This window comes from Bos indicus x Bos taurus, chromosome X (assembly GCF_003369695.1).
Source record: "Bos indicus x Bos taurus breed Angus x Brahman F1 hybrid chromosome X, Bos_hybrid_MaternalHap_v2.0, whole genome shotgun sequence".
In the NCBI taxonomy this organism is placed as follows: Eukaryota; Metazoa; Chordata; class Mammalia; order Artiodactyla; family Bovidae; genus Bos; species Bos indicus x Bos taurus.
This window is the reverse complement of record NC_040105.1, coordinates 21,056,079-21,083,352: the sequence shown is the minus strand read 5'-3', so window position 1 is coordinate 21,083,352 and position 27,274 is coordinate 21,056,079.

The following is a 27,274-nucleotide window of genomic DNA, read 5'->3' as shown; positions in this document are numbered from 1 at the left end:
TGAGCTGACATTTATTTGGTCTTGGACTGTTGCAGGATCACTCTCCGGTTTTAATTAAAATAAAGTTTAGGAGGAAATAGAATGACAGCACTGCTTCCCTTGGTAATAATAAAGTACTGTCTGTGGCATATAAAGATATCACCCCTGAAGCCCTGTCAGTTTGGCATGCCTTTACTCATTTCTGTATAGATGAAGTAACAACACTACAAACATTTTGGAAAGTGGAGGATATTTTGCCATAATTTTGCCCTCCTTAATACTGTAACTTACATTGTCATATTTGTATATGTCTTTTCAGTGTTTACCTGAATTTATAAAAAAAACTTTAAAAATAATTGTGAATGATCCTAGTATATATTCAACTTTTTAAAATTTTATTTTATAACTTTACAATATTGTATTGGTTTTGCCATATATCAAAATGAATCTGCCACAAGTATACATGTGTTCCCCATTCTGAACCCTCCTCCCTCCCCATACCATCCCTCTGGGTCATCCCAGTGCGCCAGCCCCAAGCATCCAGTATCATGAATTGAACCTGGACTGGTGACTTGTTTCATATATGATATTATACATGTTTCAATGCCATTCTCCCAAATCATCCCACCCTCTCCCTCTCCCACTGTTCTATACATCAGTATCTCTTTTGCTGTCTCATATACAGGGTTATTGTTACCACCTTTCTAAATTCCATATATATGTGTTAGTATACTGTATTGGTATTTTTCTTTCTGGCTTACTTCACTCTGTATAATAGGCTCCATTTCATATATGATATTATACATGTTTCAATGCCATTCTCCCAAATCATCCCACCCTCTCCCTCTCCCACTGTTCTATACATCAGTGTCTCTTTTGCTGTCTCATATACAGGGTTATTGTTACCACCTTTCTAAATTCCATATATATGTGTTAGTATACTGTATTGGTATTTTTCTTTCTGGCTTACTTCACTCTGTATAATAGGCTCCATTTCATCCACCTCATTAGAACTGATTCAAATGTATTCTTTTTAATGGCTGAGTAATACTCCATTGTGTATATGTACCACTGCTTTCTTATCCATTCATCTGCTGATGGACATCTAGGTTGCTTCCATGTCCTGGCTATTATAAACAGTGCTGCGATGAACATTGGGGTATATGTGTCTCTTTCAATTCTGGTTTCCTCAGTGTGTATGCCCAGCAGTGGGATTGCTGGGTCATAAGGCAGTTCTATTTCCAGTTTTTTAAGGAATCTCCACACTGTTCTCCATAGTGGCTGTACTAGATTGCATTCCCACCAACAGTGTAAGAGAGTTCCCTTTTCTCCACACCCTCTCCAGCATTTATTGCTTGTAGACTTTTGGATCGCAGCCATTCTGACTGGCGTGAAATGGTGCCTCATAGTGGTTTTGATTTGCATTTCTTTGATAATGAGTGATGTTGAGAATCAATTTTTGATGTTGCTGTTGCTTTGCATGATATGCATTTTATGTTGTTGAGTATATTTTTATTTTAATTGCTTTTTTAAAAAATGACCACTTAGTTTAAAATGACCAACTAGTAGATAGACTAGTTTTTGATGTGTTTTTCTCTATTATTAAAAAAACACTGCTTTGGAACTTCCTTGGTGGTACAGTGGTTAAGACTATGTGCTTCGAATATGGGCTTCCCTGGTAGCTCATCTGGTAAAGAATCCACCTGCAATGCAGGAGACCCTGACAGGGGGCTTAGTGCAGAACTAAGATCCTTCATGCCGTGTGGTGCAGCCAAAAACAAAACAAAACAAAAAACAAAATAAAAGAAAATTCCATTAAAAAAAAAATGCTTTGAAGAGTGGGTACTTTTGATCATTTTCCCAGCTCAGCCAGAATGATTTGGATTCAGATCATTCAGATAGGTAATTTCAAGATGGCTGACTCAATGAGGGTTATAACTTTGAAACAGAATGAAATTTGTCTTCATCTCAGGAGCTTGATTACGTGACACTGACAACAATAATGTCTCTTCTAACTAATTTATCAGCATTAGATTTTTAAAAAATAAAAATTATTGGTCATACTGAGAACCAGAGACTTAAGGAAATAAATTTTTGAGTTTCATGTAGAGACTTGGCGTTGGCATTAAACAAACCCCTTGTCTAGATACATCCTTTCCTCTTTTTTCTATATCTCACTTACTTAGGAAGGGCCACGTTTTGACCTTCAAAATTGTCATTCACCCCTCCTACAAATTACCTATGTTTACAGTTTTCCTGCAACTGCCATTTCTTAAGTTGCTAACATAACCAGACTGGGAGGAAGAGCTGTAGTCTGTAAGTAAATTCTATAAGTTCAGCTCTGTAGTAGTTTTATTTCCATGCATCTTCAAAGAGACATAATGTCAAGATAATTGAAATATAAATGTTATTAAAATTCCCAGAAGCCTGTGTGATGACATTCAGACTTTGAGTCCTTAATGTGCATGAATAACATGGTTTTTTGTTACATTTCAGGTAGCTCATTTATCTGATTCAGGGCTTCTCAAGCAACCAAGAGACAAATAATTTTAATATGTGACAATTTTAAAACAGAATAAAGTCAGTTTTTCACTTTCCATTTGGATTTTTCCCATGGTTGGTATGCTGAAGTGGGGTTCTCTACAGTGTGGTACAGATTCCAATTTTTTAAAAATTTATCTATTTTTATCTATATATCTATATATCTATATCTATATCTATATATTTATTTTGCTGTGCTGAATCTTCGTTGCTGTGTAGGCTTTTTCTCTAGTTGCAGTGAGTTGGTGCTACACTCTAGTTGTGATGCTCAGGCTTCTCATTGCAGTGGTTTCTCTTATTGAGGATACAGGCTATAGAGTGCACAAGCTGCAGTAGTTGTGGCACATGGGCTCAATAGTTCTGGCTCCCGGGCTCTAGAGCACAGGCTCAGTAGTTGTGGTACATGGGCTTAGTTGCTCTGTGACATGTGGCATCTTCCTTAATCAGGGATCAAACCTGTTTCCCCTGCATTGGCAGGCAGATTCTTTGCCGCTGACTCACCAGGGAAGCCCCAGATTCCAGTTGTTGATGTCAGGAAGCATAGTATGTCTATGGCCTGTATAGGTAGTCGAGAGGTGGAGAGATGGGGGTTCAAGGTGAGTTGAATTGCCCAACACTGATAAGGCTAGTGTTACTAGAAGGTGAAGAAAGTAGTGACCTGTATGAGAACATAGCTGACAGGACATTGAACGATTGAACTGGAAATTCTGGGCTATTGATGTTATAGGAAAATGTATATAGTCCATGTATCTGTCCAATGAGGAAATAATTCAGAATACCTAGGAGAGAGAGACAGATGGGCACACACACAGGGAGAGAGATTGAGAGAGAGATTTTGGTCAGTGCTATCTGACCAACAGAGTGGGGAGAAAAAAAGGCCAGCCCTGGTAAGTGGTGGCAGGCATTTTATTACTTGTGTTTGTGTCAATAAATGTTCAGAGGAGTCAAAGTGGACTTTGAGCAATTAAAAAAGAAAATAATAGGATTAACTGACCTTGTAAAATACAATGTTAAAGCTTGGCAGAACAGCATAAGTCAAAAACTTGTGGAAAAAACAAAAAATATCACCAGAATTTGGACAAGGCAAGGAGAAGACAGATCCAGAATGTATGAGCAAACAATACAATAAAATAAGCTTCTGAACATATAAAATTTTTACCATCTCCCAGTGGGGAAAAGTTAAGTATATAACATATGTCTTGTGTGTGTCCTTTTCTGGTAGGTTACATACAACATAAGATTGGTGGGTAATATCATTCTTGTGTATAACTCTATATACCAAAGATCTAACAGACTGTAGGACATACTGGAAGGGCTAAAAATGTTCTTTGAAATCGTAAATAAATCAGGAACTTAAGGGAAGACTAGAAGTTTTCCAGGCAGGACAAAGGGACAAAAGTTACTTGAGAAATACCAACATGAACAAGGTAAAGAGGCATAAGACAGCCTGGATTGTTACATGGACTGCGGTGAGGTGGATGTGCTTGGAGGAAAAAAGTGTGTGACATGAAACGGGTCCTAGAGAATCTGGGGGAACATGGAAGGAAATAAGCCAGCTGATAAAAGATTCTGAAACCAGGATTTAGGAGCTTCATTTTTATTTTGTGTCTTAGAGGGAAGGTAACATCATAAACTTATGTTTTGGAAAGATTACCATGGTAAGGCATGGAGGATGTATAGAGACACCTGTTACCTCTGTTATAATTTTCCTGAAGAGCAGCTGTGATTATTAAACTGGACCGTTATGTAGTAAAAAGAATTCTGAAAGACAACCTCTTCCTTCTTTGCCCATGCTGCCTTCATCATTTGTCCATTCACAGTAGCAGGAGTTAGATGGGAGGCTCCTTTGAGCAGAGTGGAAATGAGAAAATCGATCTTTCCAGCCCAGATCATTATGCTGAGCTCTGGATCCTTTCATCCAACCACTTACTGTATATCTTCACTAGGTTGTTTAACAGTCATCTCAAATATAAGATGTTCAGAGTTGAATTCAGCACTATCCTTTCCCTAATTGGCTCTTCTTTTAGATTGATTATGTTAGTAAATGCCACCACACCATCAAGTTGCCTGATCCCCGAATCTGGGCATCTTGTTGAATCCTTCCTAGTACCTCCTCCACTTACACCAGGACTAATAAATCCTCAATATGCTTAAATACATGTGAATGTACATCTTCTTTCACTGTACCCCTTTGGACAGCTTAAGTATTTACTTTAATATTAGTGATTATTTAATATTTGTCTTCATGTGTATTTCTTAGGCTCCATGAAGAAAGTAACCATGTCTGTTTTGTCAGCTGTAGAATTGTTAGCACCTAGTGTTACGACTGGAACACAGATGGGAGCACCGCAATATGTAAGACAAATGCTAACAAGTATGAAAGGAGAAATTAACAATAACACAATAGTAGTGGGAGACTTTAATACCCCACTCACACCTATGGATAGATCAACTAAACAGAAAATTAACAAGGAAACACAAACTTTAAATGATAAAATAGACCAGTTAGACCTAATTGATATCTATAGAACATTTCATCCCAAAACAATGAATTTAAGCTTTTTCTCAAGCGCACATGGAACCTTCTCCAGGATAGATCACATCCTGGGCCATAAATCTAGTCTTGGTAAATTCAAAAAAATTGAAATCATTCCAAGCATCTTTTCTGACCACAATGCAGTAAGATTAGATCTCAATTACAGGAGAAAAACTATTAAAAATTCCAACATATGGAGGCTGAACAACACGCTGCTGAATAACCAACAAATCACAGAAGAAATCAAAAAAGAAATAAAAATTTGCATAGAAATGAATGAAAATGAAAACACAACAACCCAAAACCTGTAGGACACTGTGAAAGCAGTCCTAAGGGGAAAGTTCATAGCAATACAGGCATACCTCAAGAAACAAGAAAAAAGTCAAATAAATAACCTAACTCTACACCTAAAGCAACTAGAAAAGGAAGAAATGAAGAATCCCAGGGTTAGCAGAAGGAAAGAAATCTTAAAAATTAGGGCAGAAATAAATGCAAAAGAAACAAAAGAGACCATAACAAAACTCAACAAAGCCAAAAGCTGGTTCTTTGAAAGGATAAATAAAATTGACAAACCATTAGCCAGACTCATCAAGAAACCAAGGGAGAAAAATCAAATCAATAAAATTAGAAACGAAAATGGAGAGATCACAACAGACAACACAGAAACACAAAGGATCATAAGAGACTACTATCAACAATTATATGCCAATAAAATGGACAATGTGGAAGAAATGGACAAATTCTTAGAAAAGTACAACTTTCCAAAACTGGACCAGAAAGAAATAGAAAATCTTAACAGACCCATCACAAGCACGGAAATTGAAACTGTAATCAAAAATCTTCCAGCAAACAAAAGCCCAGGTCCAGACGGCTTCACAGCTGAATTCTACCAAAAATTCAGAGAAGAGCTAACACCTATCCTGCTCAAACTCTTCCAGAAAATTTCAGAGGAAAGTAAACTTCCAAACTCATTCTATGAGGCCACCATCACCCTAATACCAAAACCTGACAAAGATCCCACAAAAAAAGAAAACTACAGGCCAATATCACTGATGAACATAGATGCAAAAATCCTTAACAACATTCTAGCAAACAGAATCCAATAACATATGAAGAAGATCATACATCATGACCAAGTGGGCTTTATCCCAGGGATGCAAGGATTCTTCAATATCCGCAAATCAATGTAATACACCACATTAACAAATTGAAAAACAAAAACCATATGATTATCTCAATAGATGCAGAGAAAGCCTTTGACAAATTCAACATCCATTTATGATAAAAACTCTCCAGAAAGCAGGAATAGAAGGAACATACCTCAATATAATAGAAGCTGTATATGACAAACCCACAGCAAACATTATCCTCAATGGTGAAAAATTGAAAGCATTTCCTCTAACGTCAGGAATAAGACAAGGGTGCCCACTTTCACCATTACTATTCAACATAGTTTTGGAAGTTTTGGCCACAGCAATCAGAGCAGAAAAAGAAATAAAAGGAATCCAAATTGGAAAAGAAGAAGTAAAACTCTCACTGTTTGCAGATGACATGATCCTCTACATAGAAAACCCTAGAGACTCCACCAGAAAATTACTAGAACTAGTCAATGATTATAGTAAAGTTGCAGGATATAAAATCAACACACAGAAATCCCTTGCATTCCTATACACTAATAATGAGAAAACAGAAAGAGAAATTAAGGAAACAATTCCATTCACCATTGCAACAGAAAGAATAAAATACTGAGGAATATATCTACCTGAAGAAACTAAAGACCTATATATAGGAAACTATAAAACACTGGTGAAAGAAATCAAAGAGGACACTAATAGATGGAGAAATATACCATGTTCATGGATTGGAAGAATCAATATAGTGAAAATGAGTATACTACCCAAAGCAATTTATAGATTCAATGCAATCCCTATCAAGCTACCAATGGTATTCTTCACAGAGCTAGAACAAATAATTTCACAATTTGTATGGAAATACAAAAAACCTCGAATAGCCAAAGCAATCTTGAGAAAGAAGAATGGAACTGGAGGAATCAACCTACCTGACTTCAGGCTCTACTACAAAGCCACAATCATCAAGACAGTATGGTACTGGAACAAAGACAGAAATATAGATCAATGGAACAAAATAGAAAGCCCAGAGATAAATCCATGCACATATGGACACCTTATCTTTGACAAAGGAGGCAAGAATATACAATGGATTAAAGACAATCTCTTTAACAAGTGGTGCTGGGAAAACTGGTCAACCACTTGTAAAAGAATGAAACTAGAGCACTTTCTAACACCATACACAAAAATAAACTCAAAATGGATTAAAGATCTAAATGTAAGACCAGAAACTATAAAACTCCTAGAGGAGAACATAGGCAAAACAGTCTCTGACATACATCACAGCAGGATCCTCTATGACCCACCTCGCAGAATATTGGAAATAAAAGCAAAAATAAACAAATGGGACCTAATTAAACTTAAAGCTTCTGCACAACAAAGGAAACTATAAGCAAGGTGAAAAGACAGCCTTCAGAATGGGAGAAAATAATAGCAAATGAAGCAACTGACAAACAACTAATCTCAAAAATATACAAGCAACTCCTACAGCTCAATTCCAGAAAAATAAATGACCCAATCAAAAAATGGGCCAAAGAACTAAATAGACATTTCTCCAAAGAAGACATGAAAAGATGCTCAACATCACTCATTATCAGAGAAATGCAAATCAAAACCACTATGAGGTACCATTTCACGCCAGTCAGAATGGCTGCGATCCAAAAGTCTACAAGCAATAAATGCTGGAGAGGGTGTGGAGAAAAGGGAACCCTCTTACACTGCTGGTGGGAATGCAAACTAGTACAGCCACTATGGAGAACAGTGTGGAGATTCCTTAAAAAACTAGAAATAGAACTGCCTTAAGTTCCAGCAATCCCACTGCTGGGCATACATACTGAGGAAACCAGAATTGAAAGAGACACATGTACCCCAATGTTCATCGCAGCACTGTTTATAATAGCCAGGACATGGAAGCAACCTAGATGTCCATCAGCAGATGAATGGATAAGAAAGCAGTGGTACGTATACACAATGGAGTATTACTCAGCCATTAAAAAGAATACATTTGAATCAGTTCTAATGAGGTGGATGAAATTGGAGCTTATTATACAGACTGAAGTAAGCCAGAAAGAAAAACACCAATACAGTATACTAACGCATATATATGGAATTTAGAAAGATGGTAACAATATGAGACAGCAAAAGAGACACTGATGTATAGAACAGTCTTTTGGACTCTGTGGGAGAGGGAGAGGGTGGGATGATTTGGGAGAACGGCATTGAAATACATATAATATATATGGAACGAGTCGCCAGTCCAGGTTCGATGCATGATACTGGATGCTTGGGGCTGGTGCACTGGGATGACCCAGAGGGATGGTATGGGGAGGGAGGAGGGTTCAGAATGGGGAACACATGTATACCTGTGGTGGATTCATTTCGATATTTGGCAAAACCAATACAATATTGTAAAGTTTAAAAATAAAATTAAAAAACTGGAACACAGAAAATTTTGTGAAAAAATTTATCAACTAACGATTGACCTACCTTTTTCTAGGTTCCCTTATATTTATCACATCTAATTATCCAGGGAAAAAACTGCTATGAAGCTCCAAAGTTATCCTGGATCTTACAGACACTCACTGGGAGTGATAGCAGCCCTGGAATGCCTTCCGATCTCTAGGTTCCTGAACAGTACCCACACTGTGTCCCTTTCAGGATGGGATGTTCCTGTACAGCAGAGTCCCTGAGTAGGAGCTCCATAGGAGCATCACACATGTTTAGTATCAATTTGCTTGCAGCAAGACAATATTTTATTCTGCTGCTGCTGCTAAGAGCTTCAGTCGTGTCCAACTCTATGCGATCCCATAGATGGCAGCCCACCAGGCTCCCCAGTCCCTGGGATTCTCCAGGCAAGAACACTGGAGTGGGTTGCCATTTCCTTCTCCAATGCATGAAAGTGAAAAGAGAAAGTGAAGTCGCTCAGTCGTGTCTGACTCTTTGCGACCCCATGAACTGCAGCACACCAGGCCTCCCTGTCCATCATCAACTCCCAGAGTCCACCTAAACCAATGTCCACTGAGTCAGTGATGCCATCCAACCATCTCATCCTCTGTCGTCCCCTTCTCCTCCTGGCCTCAATCTTTCCCAGCATCAGGGTCTTTTCAAATGAGTCAGCTCTTCGCATCAGGTGGCCAAAGTATTGGAGTTTCAGCTTCAACAACAGTCCTTTGAATGAACACCCAGGTCTGATCTCCTTTAGGATGGACTGGTTGCATCTCCTTGCAGTCCAAGGGACTCTCAAGAGTCTTTTCCAACACCACAGTTTAAAAGCATCAATTCTCCAGCGCTCAGCTTTGTTTATAGTCCAACTCTCACATCCATACATGACCACTGGAAAAACCATAGTCTTGACTAGATGGACCTTTGGATGAAAGGAAATGAAGACTCTTTGTTTCATTCCTTCCCCACACTGCCATAGTCAAAACAAAACAGGAAAGCTCTTCTGTGAACTAAATTTTAGTATTGTCAATGAAATACCACTGAGGTTTATAATTAAAAAGTTATCCAAAACAGCCATATGGATCTTGTCTATTCTTAGACCCTATCAGGGCTTCTATTTTTTCCCCCATCCACCACTTGTCTTCTCTTTCTTTCTCTCCTCATCTAACTTAATTTCCATTGCGCATAGCTCTGTTCCGTAGTGGAACTCTCATGTCCCCATTTTTTGTTGCTTCTATCTGGCGAAAAAAAAAAAAAACAAACACTCTGGATTAACTTAGTTCTTGTACTTGTTTCTCTATAAATTAATTATAATTTTTCTTGAAAAGAATCTTCCACACTGCTTGGCTCTTCCACTCTATTTCTCAGTTCAGTTCAGTCGCTCAGTCGTGTCTGACTCTTTGCGACCCCATGGACTGCAAGATCATCTCAATTCCTCACTCTTCATAAAAACCATTCAAGTAGTTTGCTACTCTCGACAAACTTTAGCCCATCACGTTGTCCCTCTCACTCTATTCCTAACCCATACTTTGCCTTCTACTCTAGAGAAAAAATGTTACGAGATTGGAACTTTATCTTTCTACTGCAAATATATTCACTGGTATTTGCTCTCTCCTGGATTCATGAAAAAGATGTTCTCGTTATTTAAGGTGAATCCTCCACTTGTTCTTAGGATCTCATACTTTCAGGATCTTTATGCTCTCTTGTATTTATCCTTTTGCATATTTTTTTTCCTGTCAGTTGAAGACATTCCATTGACTTTTAAACGAATTCATGTCTATTTTATGTAATAAGCAAAGCGCCTTACTTGACTACTGTTACCTCTGGCTCACTCTCCAAGTCAGAGTTGTCTCTACCCTCATTATCCAGTTTTTACCACCAGCTCATTCCTACTCCACTTCAATCTGGTTTTCAGTGTTATCAGTAAACTAACATTTTTGTCCATAAGGGCAATACTATCAATCTGGACATTTCTTAGTTGTCACCTGAGCTTATGCCTCAGTTTTGCACTTGGCAAAATTGACCATTTGCTCCCTGTTTAAATATCCATGCTTTAGTTTTCAGGTTTTCAGGGTGACACCTCCTGTTTGTTTCCCCCCTGTATCTCTGACTGCTTCCTCTCTGTCTCACTTCCCAGCTCATCTTAACTGGCCAGTAAATGTTGAGGTTTATCAAGGTTCAGTCTTGGCCCTTTTTTCATCCCATATGCTTACTATATAATGGTTCTCAGCCTCGAATAATTGTTAGAATTATATATAGACTTTTTACAGTTTTATTGAGAAATAATTGACACAATACTGTATTGGTTTAAGATGCCTAATGTGATTATTTGATATATGTATGTGTTATGAAATGATTACCAAAGTAAGTGTATATAACATCCATTACCTCAAGTAGTTAGAAAATAGTTTTTAACATAAAAATAGTATAGTTTTAGTCATCATATTGTATGTTACACCACCAGAACTTACTTATCGTAAAACTGGAAGTTTGTATCTTTTGACCACCTTTACTCAGTACCCCCGCCCCTACCTGCCACTTGCCACCTCTGACAACCACAAACAACCACTGTTTCCATTAATTTGATTTCTCTAGATTCCACATATAAGTGAGAAATAATGTATTTGTCTGACTTATTTTGGCACAATTGGCAGGATTTCTTTCTTTAAGGCTGAACTGTGTATCTGTACCTGTGTGTGTGTGTGTGCACAACCACGTTTTCTTTATCCATTCATTTGTCAATGAACACATCTGTCTTGGGTATTGTAAACAACACTGCAGTGAACATGGAGTGAAGATAAACATCTGAGATAGTTTTGTTTCCTTTGTATATATACCCTGAAGTAGAATTTCTAGATCATATGGTACTTCTATTTTTAATTTTCTGAGAAACTTGTGTACTGTTTTCCATACTACCTGTACCAGTTTGCATTCCCACCAACAGTCCTCAAGGGGATGCTTTTCTTCCACAGCCTTGTACTCATTTATTAACTCTTGTCTTTTAGATGACAGCCATTGTAACAGTTGTGAGGTGATATCTCACTGTGGATTTGGTTTGCTTTTGCCTAATGATTAGTGATTTTGAGCACCATTTTATGTATATTGCAATGTACATTTCATGTACACCGTTTGAAGATTTTCTTTGGAAAATTTTCTATTTCTAGTCAGGTCCTTTGCTCATTTTTAATTTGGATTGTTTTGTTAATTTTGATTATTTGTTGCTATTAAGTCATATGAGTGCCTTTCTATAATTTCTATAATAGTAACCCTAATTCAATATGTGGTTTGCAAGTATTTTCTTCCATATATTGTCTTTTCATTTTGTTGATTTTTTATTTTGCTGTGCAGAGGCCTTTTAATTTGATGTAGTCCCACTTGTTTCTTTTTTTTTTAATTTAAATTGGAGGCTAATTACTTTACAATATTGTATTGATTCTGCCACACATCGACATGAATCTGCCACAGGCGTACACGTGTTCCCCATCCTGAACCCCCTCCCACCTCCCTCCCTGTACCATCCCTCCGGGTCATCCCAGTGCACCAGACCCAAGCATCCTGTATCAAACCTGGACTGGCGATTTGTTTCTTATATGATATTATACATGTTTCCATGCCATTCCCCCAAATCATCCCACCCTCCCCTCTCTCACAGAGTCCAAAAGACTGTTCTATACACCCGTGTCTCTTCTGCTGTCTCGCATACAGGGTTATCGTTACCATCTTTCTAAATTCCATATATATGCATTAGTATACTGTATTGGTGTTTTTCTTTCTGGCTTACTTCAGTCTGTATAATAGGCTCCAGTTTCATCCACCTCATTAGAACGGATTCAAATGTATTCTTTTTAATGGCTGAGTAATACTCCATTGTGTATATGTACCACTGCTTTCTTATCCATTCATCTGCTGATGGACATCTAGGTTGCTTCCATGTCCTGGCTATTATAAACAGTGCTGCAGTGAACATTGGGGTACACTTGTCTCTTTCCCTTCTGGTTTCCTCAGTGTGTATGCCCAGCAGTGGGATTGCTGGGTCATAAGGCAGTTCTATTTCCAGTTTTTTAAGGAATCTCCACACTGTTCTCCATAGTGGCTGTACTAGTTTGCATTCCCACCAACAGTGTAAGAGGGTTCCCTTTTCTCCACACTCTCTCCAGCATTGTTTGTTTTTTGTTTGTGCTTTAGGTATCACATCCCAAAAATCATTGCCAATACCCATGCCAAGAAGTTTTCCCCTGTGTTTTCTTTTAGGAGTTACATGGTTTCAGGTCTTAACTTTAAGTCTTTAACCCATTTCTAGTTAATTTTTGTGAGTGATATAAGCAAGGGGTCTAGTTTCATCCTTTCGCTTGTGAACATCCAATTTTCCCAGTACTATTTATTGAAGAGAATGTCTTTTCTCTGTGGAGTATTTTTGGCTCCCTTCCCAAATATTGTTTGACTGTATATGAATGCATTTATTTCTGTGCTATTGATTCTACTCAATTGGTCTGTGTCTGTTTTTATGCCAATACCATACTGATTACTAAAGCTTTGTAATCTAGTTTTAAATCAGAAAGTGTGATGCCTCCAGCTTTGTTCTTTCTTAGGATTGCTTTGGCTCTTTGAAGTTTTTTTGGGTTCCATACAAATTTTAGCATTATTTTTCCTATTTCTATAAAAATGCCATTGGATCTCTTGATAGGGATTGCATTAAATCTATAGATGGCTTTGAGTAGAATGAGCTTTTTAACAATATTAATTTGAATCCATGAACATGGGATATCTTTCCATTTATTACTTTTCTTCAGTTCCTTTTATCAACATTTTGTAGTTTTCAGTGTATAGATTATTTCACCTCTGGTTAAATATATTCCTGAGTTTTTTGTTTTTTTTTTTATTCCTGAGTTTTTTAATGTTTCTGAGGCTGTAGTAAATGGGATTCTTTTCTTTATTTCTGTTTCAGTTAATTCATACTTAATGTATAGAAATTATATTGCTTTTTGCATGTTGATTTTGCATCCTGCAATTTTACTGTTTGTTGATTAGATCTAACAGTTTTTGAGTGGGGTCTTTGGGATTTTCTATATATAAAATCATGTTGTCTGGAGACAAACAATTTTACATCTTCCTTTCCAATTCTGATGTCCTTTTATTTCTTGACTGATTGCTCTGGGTAGAGGTTTTCGACTACAATGTTATAGTAGTGGTGAGTGTGGGCACCCATTCTTCTTCCTGAACTTACAGGAAATGCTTTCAATCTTTCACCATGTGAATATGATGTTAACTGTGGGCTTATTATATATGGTCTTTATTATGTTAAGGTACATTCCTTATGTGCTTAAATTGTTGACAGTTTTTATCATGGATCTGTTCAGTCTTGTCAAATGCTTTTTCTGTATCTATTATGATTTTGTGATTTTTATCTTTCATTCTATTAAAGATACATCACACTGACTTATGTATGCTGAACCATCCTGTTAATTTATCCATGGATAAATCCCACTTGAAAATGGCATATGATCCTTTTGATGTGCTGCTTAATTTCATTTTCTAGTATTTGCTTGATAACTTTTGCCTCTAATGTTCATCATATTAGACCTGTAATTTTTTCTTGTGATGTTAGCTGACTTTGTTATCAGGGAAATCCAGGCCTTGTAAAATGAGATTGTGATTGTTCCCTCTTCTTTGGTGTTTTGAAATAGTTTGCTAAAGACTGGTATTAATACTGTACATGTTTGGTCAAATTTACCAGAAAAGAATTCTTACCTTGGGCTTTTATTTCTTGGGAGCTTCTTGGTTACTGATTCAGTCTCTTGAATAATTACTGGTGTGTTGAGACGTTCTAATTCTTTATGATCCAGTCTTGGTTGATTGTATGTTACTAGGAATTTATACATTTCTTTCAGATTCAGTTTGTTGACATGTGCAGTTGATCCTCGAACAAAGTGCAAATTAGGGGCATTGAACCCCCCTCACACAGTACAAAAAAATCTACAAATAAATTTTGACTCCCCTCAACCTGAACTATTAATAGCTTACTATTGACTGAAAGCCTTGCTGATAGCATACACAGTTCATTGACATGTAGTTTGTATGTTACATGTACTGTATACTGTATTCTTACAATAAAGTAAGGTAGAGAAAAGAAAATGTTATTAAGAAAGTCATAAGAAGAGAAAATACATGTATAGTACTGTATTGTATTTATTGATATTGTAAGCTTATGTTGAAGGTTTACAAGATGAACAATCTGTCAATAACTACATCAATATTTTCTTATATATAACATCTGCAGTGTTTTGAATATCACTAACACTAGACATCAGAATGGAAAGGCAATGTGAAAAAGAAATTTATGCTGATTTACACATCTAATGATACATGCAGTGATAACATAGAAGCAACAATATTGCTTCATGGTAACCTAGCCCATTTACTAGTGAATGAATCATTACAAAATTTTTATGATATACAGTGCCATAACTATATTCATAGTACAGTATTGGAAACATTGTTATATTAAAAAAAAAACACCTGTGATGATACGCTGATACACATTTTCTCCAATTATGAGAAAGATGCGTTCTGTATGGTAAAGTAGTGCTTTGAAAGCAAAGTTATAAAACAGTAAGAAAACTAACCCATTATTTGTTTTATATTAAGTTACTCACTACTCATCTTATTCCTATGTAAGGATAGATTAGTATCTACATACATTTTATGCATTCATGACATACCTAACTTCTCTTAATATTTTTTTTTTTGTATTTCTAGGCTATGTGGTTCATATGTGAGGTTTTGTAAGGTGTCGCAAGTCTCCAAAATTTTTTCCAATATATTTATTGAAAATACATGTATAAGTGGACCTGTGTAGTTCAAAGCTGTGTTGTTTGAGTTAGCTGTAGTTGTTCACAAGTCTCTTACAATCCTTTATATTTTTTTGATATCAGTTGTAATGTCTCTTCTTTCATTTATAATTTTATTGATTTTGGTCCTTTTCTCCCCCTGGATTGTCCAGTTAAAGGTTGGCCAATTTTGTTTATCTTTTCAAAGAGCCCACCTCTTTTTTTTTTTTAGTCTTTGATATTGTTTTCCTGTTATCTATATCGTTTATTTCTACTCTAGTGTTTATTCATCTAGAGGTATTTAAATGTAGCAGTCCCATCACGACCAATTAAATCAGAATTGCTGAGCCTGGGCATGAGATTTTAAAAAACACAAACCGAAAAAACTCAGATCATTCTAATGTTCAACCAGGGTTAAGCTGATCACTAATCTAGGTGATCTCACTCCGTTCTTGGAATTTTTTTTTTTCACTCTCTGTAGTAGGATGACATGAAAGTATTTCTCTAGCCCAGACCACTCTTTAATGCTCCCCCTTACATGTGTTCAACTGCCTACTCAATTTCCCTTCTAGAATGTCTCAAAGCAACCTCAAACTCACATATCTGATTTTCTTCCTTTGTCTTCTGTTGGAGAAGAAAATGGCAACCCACTCCAGGGTTCTTGCCTGGAGAATCCCAGGGACGGGGGAACCTGGTGGGCTGCCATCTATGGGGTCGCACAAGATCAGACACTACTGAAGCGACTTAGCAGCAGCAGCAGCAGCAGCAGCAGCAGCAGCAGCAGAATTAATAGACTCATCACACATCCCATAGACAGGTCAAAAACATAGGAATCATGTTTTTGTATCTATGTCTCCTTTTGTTTCTGTATCTATTCCACCATTAAGTCCTGCCAGTTTCATCTCTTAAATCCATTGTATCTTCCTATCTTCATAACCCATATCCTAGTGTACAGCAACATCTGGTATCAAGCAGATTAGACCAATAGCTCCTACTTGCTTTCTGGTCACATCCTTCTAATTCTTTGCACTATAGCAAATAAGTAACTGTTTTAAAATGGACATATAATTCTTCCCCTAACCTCAACAGATTAAAGCCTTTTCATAAATGTACATTACTGTTACCATAAAACAGAATCACCACAACCTGGTCACATCAGTTTAGGTTTCTTTAGTTGCAAGCAACAGAGCTTGACTTGGGTTCACTTAAACAAGTGGAAATTTATGAAATGAATATATAATGCCCTCAGAATTGATGGAAAGATGAAATAACTTGAAATCAGAAAGGAAGGAAAGCTACTCTGTATGTGTTTGGGACGTAGAGGGGGTGAAAAGATAGGAAATTGAAACAGCAGACATTTTTTTATATTAGGAATAGCCTGCTCTGGATATATCTTCTTAATTAGTTCAGTGATTAATGTATTATACAATCTAGGACACTTTTGAAAATGAAATGGAATGCTAATTATAATTATGCCAGGAAAATGGGCATAACCGGGATTGTCTCAGCTAAATTGGAATCTCTAGTCAACCTAACAAATGACTGCAGCCCTGGGTGACATCTTGACCTCAACCTCATGAGAGACTCTGAGTCAAAAACATCTAGCTAAGCCAGTCTTGAATTCCTTACCCAAAGAGACTGTGAGATAATAAATGTTTACTTTTAAGTTGGTAGGTTTTAAAGTAACTTGTTGCTGCTGCTGCTGCTAAGTCGCTTCAGTCGTGTCCAACTCTGTGCGACCCCATAGACGGTAGCCCACCAGGCTCCCCCGTCCCTGGGATTCTCCAGGCAAGAACACTGGAGTGGGTTGCCATTGCCTTCTCCAAGTAACTTGTTATACAGCAATAAATACTCAGTAAAAGATTTTACATATGTGACAGATAAAAAATACCCACACTAGGGTGCTGCTTCCCCAAGGACATTATTTGTGTTCCTTTTACTATCTTATATCCACAGTTTTGGGAATAAATAGGTGAATAAATGAATCACTGATTTGAGTGTATTTGAAAGCTGAGCGCCGAAGAATTGATGCTTTTGAACTTTGGTGTTGGAGAAGACTCTTGAGAGTCCCTTGGACTGCAAGGAGATCCAACCAGTCCATTCTGAAGGAGATCAGCCCTGGGATTTCTTTGGAGGGAATGATGCTGAAGCTGAAACTCCAGTACTTTGGCCACCTCATGCGAAGAGTTGACTCATTGGAAAAGACTCTGATGCTGGGAGGGATTGGGGGCAGGAGGAGAAGGGGATGACAGAGGATGAGATGGCTGGAGGCATCACTGACTCGATGGACGTGAGTCTGAGTGAACTCCGGGAGTTGGTGATGGATAAGGAGGCCTGGTGTGCGCTATTCATGGGGTCGCAAAGAGTTGGACATGACTGAGCGACTGAACTGAACTGAACTGAGCACCACTATCCTGGAATTACTGGTTCTCTTAGACTTAATTATACAGAGTCTTTGGGAAAGTCATGAGCCTATGAATATTTAGAAATAAGTAAAATTGGTAATTGTAAGAAGAAAACCCAAGATTTTTACCTGCTTGACTAGCTAATTAGATCCAGACTTTATTTTAGAGAGGGGTATTATATTTTCAATGACTGAATAAATGAATCAATCATACAGAAACTTATTTTTAAACCATAAAAGTTTTAGAAAGGCTAACTCTGTCACAAACAGGAGATACACTGTGAATAATACAATTTGAAATAATATTGGGCATAGAGCCTAGCCCACTTTAACTAGACAGTAACCTACCACTTGCAGAGTTGTTTTCTATAAATGACTTCTGCAGCTTTGGCTCCTTGATCTTCATGCAAAATTAACTTTACCATCATCAAAATTTTATGGTCTATAAACTAAGTCACTTCCGCTCTGTGTCACCCATATGACACATTGAAGCATGACCAGAGAAGAGAAAATAAGTCATGGCAGAAATGAGAAGATAGTGGTGGATGAACTATGATGTAAATGAAAAAAACAAATGTGCATAAAGATATAAACAAAGGCATTTGAAAATTGGCATTCTGCTGCAAAGACTTTTCCCCACCACTGTGGGAAAAATGAGTAGAAGCAAGGAGAAAAGAGACTCTAAGATTACTTCTTCAAGACAGGTAAGCCAATTAGTGAGTAGAACCACTGTATTGGTTAGATACTGGCTAGATTACTTGCCAACAAAGGTCGTCTAGTCAAGGCTATGGTTTTTCCAGTAGTCATGTATGGATATGAGAGTTGGACTATAAAGAAAGCTGAGTGCTGAAGAATTGATGCTGTTGAACTGTGATTTTGGAGAAGACTCTTGAGAGTCCCTTGGACTGCGAGGAGATCCAACCATTCCATCCTTAAGGAAATCACTCCTGAATATTCATTGGAAGGACTGATGCTGAAGCTGACACTCCAATACTTTGGCCACCTGATGTGAAGAACTGACTCATTTGAAAAGACCCTGATGCTGGGAAAGATTGAAGGCAGGAGGAGAAGGGGATGACAGAGGATGAGATGGTTGGATGGCATCACCGACTCAATGGACATGAGTTTGAGTAAACTCCCGGAGTTGGTGATGGACAGGGAGGCCTGGTGTGGTGCAGTCCATGGGGTTGCAGAGAGTTGGACATGACTGAGCGACTGAACTGAGATTACTTAGGAAACTGTAGCACCAAAGTAATTTTATCATAATGAAGGAAAGCTCTCAATTAGAAAAGACCACTGAATTCATTAAGGAGATTTGTCTGATTTATTTCCATTTGTTTCTCATGCTGTGCAAACCAAATTTCAAAATGCGATGAACCCTTGGATAGCATGTTGTCATTAATGAAACAGTATTAAAAGGATTGAATTCATATGCCACCATATCTTAGAGATTTGTTATGTGATGCTAACTTTGAATGCCTGTTCCCTAAGGGAAACCTAACTACCTGAGTCATTTTGTACCTTGCAGAAAATTTCAGTGTTCAACCCCTCAAAGGCCTTTTCAAACTAAACTGCTTATGCTATTTGTGTTACATGCAATTTCTCACGAACCAGCATCACTTATGAGCTGATGCTGTACTTAAAAAACAAAAGCAAACTAGCTTGTCTTGCTGTTTCAGAATTGGAAAGGAAAATAGAAAGGCATAGTGAACCACAATAAACTCACAATTTCAAAATCTGATAGTTCATTCTCTTCAGTCTCTTATGCTGAGAACTGAAAATTCAAACTACCCTGTATTAACTGACAAAACTTACAGGTTGTAAAACAAATTGCCATCTTAACATCACTGCACTTCTAGAAAAAAAAATACATTTTAAGTGTCATATAGTCCACAAATGAAACTTTAGCAACATGTGATGTTTTGCATTTTCTTTTGGTTAATAATGTCAATTGTGAGTAATTTTTTCTAGGAAAAATTAAAACAATATTTCTCAATGAAATGTTGTCACCTACCTTGACTTATTTAATATTCAGTATTGTATTCTTCTGTAAAAATTTCCAAAGCTTATAGCCATCCTTCTCATCAATGTCCAACAATCTGGTATAAGTTGTAGAAATGTGCCGGCATGAATTTTGTGCCCTGGCTTCTTACCTTATTAAACATTGAAAGTAATTACTGCTAGTTTGAGAAATAGAAGCCATGTTTTCCCTACATAACCTTGCATCCCAGAATATTTTATTAGGGGTCTCTAAGACCACATTTTGCCTTACTTACACTTGAACAATTATTGTACTTTGAATAGCTTAAACTCTGAATATGAATATTGTTTATCTCTGAGGAGAACATTGTGAATGATTTTTTTTCCTTTTCAATAATTTTATGTACTTATTTTGGCTGTGCTGGATCTTTGCTGCACGGGCTTTTTCTCGAGTTGTGGCAAGCAGTGGTTACTCTTTAGTTGCAGTGCATGGACTTATTGCAGTGACTTCTCTTGTTGCAGAGCATAGTGTCTAAAGCATGTGGGCTTCAGTAGTTGTGGCAAATGGGCTCAATAGTTGTGACTCCTCATCTCTAGAGCACAGTAGTTGTGGCACATAGGCTTAGTTGCTGCATAGCATGTGGGATCCTCCTAGATTTGGGATGAAACCCACATCTCCTGCATTTGCAGGTGGATTCTTTACCCCTGGGCCACCAGGGAAGCCCCATTGTGGATGATTTCTAACCAAAAGGATGAAGAAAGGAGGAGAGTAGGTAGATGAAGAGGATGGTTGACTAAAACACCCTTTCACCTTGTCAGAATGTAATCTGAAATGTGATTGGAGCACAGGAGAGGAACACTTTTGAGTCAACTTGGAAAGAGCAGGCGGCTCCAGAGAAAGCTTCACAAAATAAGATTGGACAGGAGGACAAGGGAGCAAAGGTGAGGAGACCGTTGAATGAGACCAGGTCACATGAATCAGTTGGATGAAAAAATACTTTTGATTTCTAGAGCATTTTGAATTTGGGAATTGTGGACTAGAGATTAGGAGTCTGTGATACTTTTATAGATAAGAAAATGAAAGCCTGGGGCTTTTAAGTATTGAATTGGCCAAAAAGTTCTTTCATTTTGGAGTACAGATATAAGACCTATTTTTCATTTTGAGTAAGAACTTTATTGAACAATTGGAGGAGAGAATGGCAACCCGCTCCAGTATTCTTGCCTAGAGAATACCATGGACAGAGGACCCTGGTTACAGTCCATGGGGTCGCAGGGAGTTGGACACAACTGAGTGACTAACGCACACTTATTGAACAATGTGCTCACTAAACGAATGAAAATGTTGGAAAATCCAATAATTTACTGGTTAGGAGCTCTCTTAGCTTCTTGGAAAAGGGATACATGATTCAGGTAGTGATTATAGAAGATGAGGAAAAATTAAGAATATTATTGACCAATCAAAAACTACCATACAAATAACCTGACTTAGCCAATTCAGTCTGTTCTGGTAATACTATTTTCTTTTCTTTTTTTTTTTTTTTTTTTTACTGGAGTAGTACTGAATTGTGATTAAGAGTACAAGAGCTGAGAACAGACTTGTGGACACAGCAGGAAAAGGAGACGGTGGGACGAATTGAGAGCACAACTTTGAAACATATACCTTACCACATGTAAAATAGATAGCTAGTGGGAAGTTGCTGTGTAACGTGGGGAGCTCAACCCAATGCTCTATGAGAACCTAGAGGAGTTGGGATGTGGGGGCAGGTTGGTTTGGTGGGAGGGGGCTCAAGAGGGAGGGGAGGATATATGTATACTTATGGCTGAATCACACTGTTGTATGGCTGAAACCAACACAACATTGTAAAGCAATTATCCTCCATTTTAACAAAAAGTACAGGAGCTGGACTACCTAGAGTTGCCTCCCTATTCTACCACTTACTAACTCTGCAACCTAGAGCAAGTTACTTTATCTTTCAGTCCCTAAGTTTCTTTAAAATGGGGATAACACCGGTTGTTGTAATGGTTAAATGAGTTAATATATTGAAATACTTAAAAGTGTCTAGCACATAATTAAGTACTTACTGAAGTTAATACATATTTATTCATTCATATTATTACCATTGGAATTCCCACTCTAATTGTAACTATGAACCAGGAGAAAAATCTATGTTGCTGAATCTCACTTTGCCTACCTTTTGATGCATCTTTTCTTGAGGAGACCCTAATATATACATTTTCCACTCAAGGAAAGGCTAAAGAAAGAAGGTAACATTATTCATACTTGAAAAACAGATTTATGAAAACTATTTTATTTGGGGAGATTCTTTTAAAATATATTTCTTATATCAACTCAAATTATTTTGCTATTTTGAAGAAAATGTTAAATATTAATACGTCTTAAGAGATGACCCAAGTGTGAGGTCACATTAAAAAAAAAAGATAAGCTTTAATTGGGAACAGAAGTAGTTGGATCTCCTGGATTGCTATCTGCTTGTGTTCAGTTGAGTCCATCACAAATGTTCAAAAATGAGCACTTAGAAGCATTGGGCTACAATGGCATTTTTAAAAGAATTTTGCTAATATGGCTAATTCAGATCTATGATTTTATTTCTCCTCTCCCTCCCCTTTAGAATCCTAGAAAGTAAAACCTGATAAACAAATGTTATTGTCAGTGACCTTGAGAAAGAGGTTAAATGCAAATTGCTCAAATTTTCTCCAGTTCCAAATGGAAGAGGAGGAGGGACGCAAGACAGTTTTTCTTTTCCAGTCTCATTAAGAGTGTCTTCTGGGGGTTGCAAATTAAAATAGCCTTTTGTTCAATCTGTGAAAGATTCTGGTATGGAAATCTAGGGCCATGGTTGACTTTTTAATATTTCTTTGACCCCAAAGGGCTAATATTCTCACAGCATTTTAGTTCAGCCTCAGCTCTCTCTGCCTCTTGTGACAGTATCTCAAGTTTTACAGCTGTGACTACATTATTAAATGAGAATGCCAAGCAAAGAGAGGCACATGCCAGTCAAAGTGACACTGAACTCAGATGTCAAAGTTATAGCAAGGAAATGAAATAAGGTCTTTGACTGTTTCCCAGTTGTTTTGTCCTTGGGCCTGTGGTTGTTTTCTTACTGTGTTAAATCATATTTAATCACTGAGACATGATACAAATTGAAATATTTTAATAATATGAATGATTGAATGTTTAAAAAATTTTTTTCCTCTTAGAATTGTAATTATTTTGGTAAAATACTTAATTTGCCTCATCTCACTTCCAAATGTAGGTATGACAGCTTACTGGTGAATGAACTGTTATTCCCCCATACTCCTCTCTCATTACCCCATAGGCAGCCATTTTAATGTGTTTTTTTCTTTTTTTGCAGTCTGTAGTGCTCTTTGCATATGTCAATTTAATTTATTATAAAGATTATTTAAAAATCTAAATCATTTATTTTTTCTCCAGCACCATATATTTAGAAACCTTTATGTTGTCAAAATATTTTTTTTTCAAATTCTCACATTCTAGTCCTTATTAAAGTGAAATCTATGTAATCTGTTGAAGATTTCTGAAAAACCTTTCCTGCCTGAAAATACAACTTTCACTGATGCCCAATAATCGACTTTATTTCAAATCATATTTTGAAAGATGAATAAACCAAGTTACAGAAACATCTGTAACTTGGTCTAAGTTTCCCTCTGTTTATAGAATATTAATTGACTAAAGTTATATCTAGGACAAACATTCTCCCCTTGCCTTTGAAAGTGAAAGTCACTCAGTTGTGTCCAACTCCTTGTGACCCCATGGACTATAGCCTGTCAGGCTCCTCTGTCCATGGAATTCTCCAGGCAAGAATACTGGAGTGGGTAGCCATTCCTTTCTTCAGGAGATGTTTCTGACCCAGGAATCAAACCCAGGTCTCATGCATTGGAGGTAGATTCTTTACCATCTGAGCCACCAGAGAAGCCCTTGGAGATTGTTATTAAATCATTTGTTAAGGGTAGAGTTAACTATACTCCTCAGGTCAAGGCACACAATTGGCCAATTACTGTCCCTCACTTGTTTTTTTTGGTCTCGTTATTTTCCTTTTTTCTCTCCAGTTTCTACTCCCAAACTTTTCCACTGGGCACATTGAATTGGTAAGATCTACCCTTTCTTTCTGTGTGCTCTACAAAACTTACATTGTTTTGTGTGTATGAATTTTTAATAGAAATATTAATAACATGATGCATCTCATTTTGTTTCCTCTTTTTCAGCACCATACTTTTTAACATTCTATTCATGTTGCTATGTGTACATCTTGCCTGGAGAATCCATGGACAGAGGAGCCTGGTAGGCTGCAGTCCATGGGGTCGCTAAGAGTTGGACACGACTGAGCGACTTCACTTTTACTTTTATCTTTCATGCATTGGAGAAGGAAATGGCGACCCACTCCAGTGTTCTTGCCTGGAGAATCCCAGGGACAGTGGAGCCTGGTGGGCTGCTGTCTATGGGGTCGCACAGAGTCGGACACGACTGAAGCAACTTAGCATTAGCATTAGCATGTGTATATCTACTCTACTGCTTCAAACTGCTGCGTAATCCATTGTAAGCATTCATCATATTTTACTTACTCATTTCCCTGGTTATGAAACAAAGATTATCTCTAACTCCTTGCTACCTTGAACAATGTTGTGATAAACATTCTTATACATGTCTTCTTAGAGATGGTAAGAGAGTTTCTCTGGGACCTATAGCCATGAGTGAGAATTGTGAATCAAGTAGTATCAGTATACTTAATCATTCTCAGCACTGCCAGATTCCTTTCTAGAATAGTCATGCTTGTCTATACTCTCTATTACCCTATGTCCATCAATACATGGAACTATCCAGCTGTGGCATATTGTGTTTTCCATAGATTGCAGTAGTATCTCCTATCCCACATTCCTGTCTAGAAACTGGACACTTAACGTCAAAAAGTCCAGTTTGCCTCCCCTTCAATGTAGGGAGGTTTTGTGAGTGTTTTGGTCAAAAGTAATATTTTAAAAGTAATATTTTTATTATTTTTATTAATAACATATTAAAAGTAACTTTTATATTAAAAAATGTGAGTTTTGAGATCAGATTATGAAAGATGATTCAGCTTCTCTTGGTTGGTAGAAGACATGCCATGGATCCTTGAGCTTACCATGTATATCATCTGACTTCCCGAGGCCATGCTGTGAGGAATCTCAAACTCGCCCAGGTTATAGACCACAAGGGAGAAGGCCATATGAGGAAAGAGTGAGATGTCTCATCTCCTGGTTTCTCAAGTTCCAGACACCTTTTGACCCTAGGCCAGAACCTCTCAGCCAAATTGGTTCCTGAATCCCTGTACCACAAAGACTGTGAAAAATAATAAAATGGTTGTCATTGTTTGGAGCAACTAATTTTTGTGGTAAATTGTTATATAGCAATAGTAACAGGAATGACAGTTTTCTAATTTTTGCTAATCTGATATAAATGTAAAGTGTTTAATTTCTGTAATTACTAGGGAGCTTGAGCATCTCATGCTTCACTTAATTGTTTTCTTGAATTAATTGCCCGCTCAATTTATTTGCCCATTTTCTTTTGGGTACTTATTTAGAAGGTGTTCCTTTCATGTTATAGCTGTTAGTCCTGTTAATTTTAGACATTTTATCTTCTGCTCTTCTGTCATCTGTCTGCTAACTCTGTCATTGAACAAAATCCTTCTGTTGTTGTACAAGTATAGTTCTGTACAATGTTACAATATTAGGAATTCCGTCAATTTGAAATGATAGCTTTGCTGGGTAGAATATTCTAGGTTGCAGGTTTTTCCCTTTAAGTGCTTTAAATATATCATGCCACTCCCTTCTGGCCTGCAATGTTTCTGCAAAAAAAAAAAAAAAAAAATCAACTGATAGTCTTATGGGGGTTCCTTTGTATGTGACTGTTTTTTCTTGCCTTAAAAAAAATCTGTACTTTTGCCACTTTAATTATGATATATCTTGGTGTGGGTCTCTGGGTTCATCTTGTTTGGAACTCTCTCTGTTTCTTGTACTTGGATATCTCTTTTCTTCTTCACGTTTAGGAAATTTTCAGCCATAATTTCATCAAATATATTTTCAACACTTTTCCTTGTTGGATTGCTACAATGCAAATGTTGCTATGCTTGATGATGTAACATAGCCCCCTTAAACTCTTCTCAGTTTTAAAAATTTATTTCTGATTATGTGATTGCGTCTTGAGAGTCCTTTGGACAGCAAGGAGATCAAGCTGGTCAATCCTAAAGGAAATCAACCCTGAATATTCATTGGAAGGATTAATGCTGAAGCTGAAACTCCAATACTTTGGCCACCTGATACAAAGAGCTGATGCATTGGAAAAGACTCTGATGCTGGGAAAGATTGAGAGCAAGTGGCAAAGGGGGTGGCAGAGGATGAGATGGTTGGATGGCATCACTGACTCAATGGACCTGAGTTTAAGCAAACTCTGGGAGATAGTGAAGGACAGGGAAGCCTGGCGTGCTGCAGTCCATGGGGTTGCAAAGAGTCAGACATGACTGAGTGAGTGAACAACAGTGTGACTGTGTCATTTTTCCATTATTCTATCTTCAGATCACTTACACATTCTTCTTTATCCCCTTATTATTATTTAGTTGCCAGGTCACGTCCAACTCTTTTGAGATCTCATGGATTGTTGCCTGCCAGGCTCCTCTGTATTACCTGATCTGCTAGTAATTCCTTCTAGTGTGTTTTTCACTTTGGTTATTGTATTTTTCTTCTCTGACTAGTTCTTTTTTATATTTTCTGGCTCCTTGTTAAAACTCTAATTGTGTTCATCTGTTCTTTTCCATAGTTCTGTTAGCATTCTTATTACTAATGCTTTGAACTCTATGGTAAATTACTTCTCTCTGTTTGATTAATTATTTGCTTGACTTTTTTTTTCTTATTCTTTGGTTTGAAGCAACTTCCTCGATCATCTCATTTTGCTTAACTTTCTCTCTCTATGAAATTAGGGGAAACAGTTACCTATCCTGGTCTTGAGAGGGTGTCCTTGTGTGGGCACATCTTATATGGTCTGTGTATGCCCAGTGGCTTTGGTGGGAGACCTGGATCTGAAGTGGGCATGAGTCACGTCTTCCCTCAGGGTGTGTTGGCAGCTATCACCTTGGTGAGAGGTGGGGATGGAGGGGCTAAAGCCAGAGCCATGCCTGAACCTGGGCTTCTCCTCTGCTTGGTGACCTACAATGCCCTGCTGGGGGCTAGGTTTGGGTGCCAAGTTGTGGGAGAAGAAGCCCTGAGAGTCAGGTCTAAGCTGGTTCCATTGCAAGTGTGTGTTCTCCCACCTCCCAGCATAGGCACTTTTGCCCTGGAGGGGAGCAGCATGGGAACAAGCAAGGCTGGAGCTGGCACCTACTGTGGACCAGGGCACATATTGGTCCCAGCACCCATCAGAGCTCTCAACAGC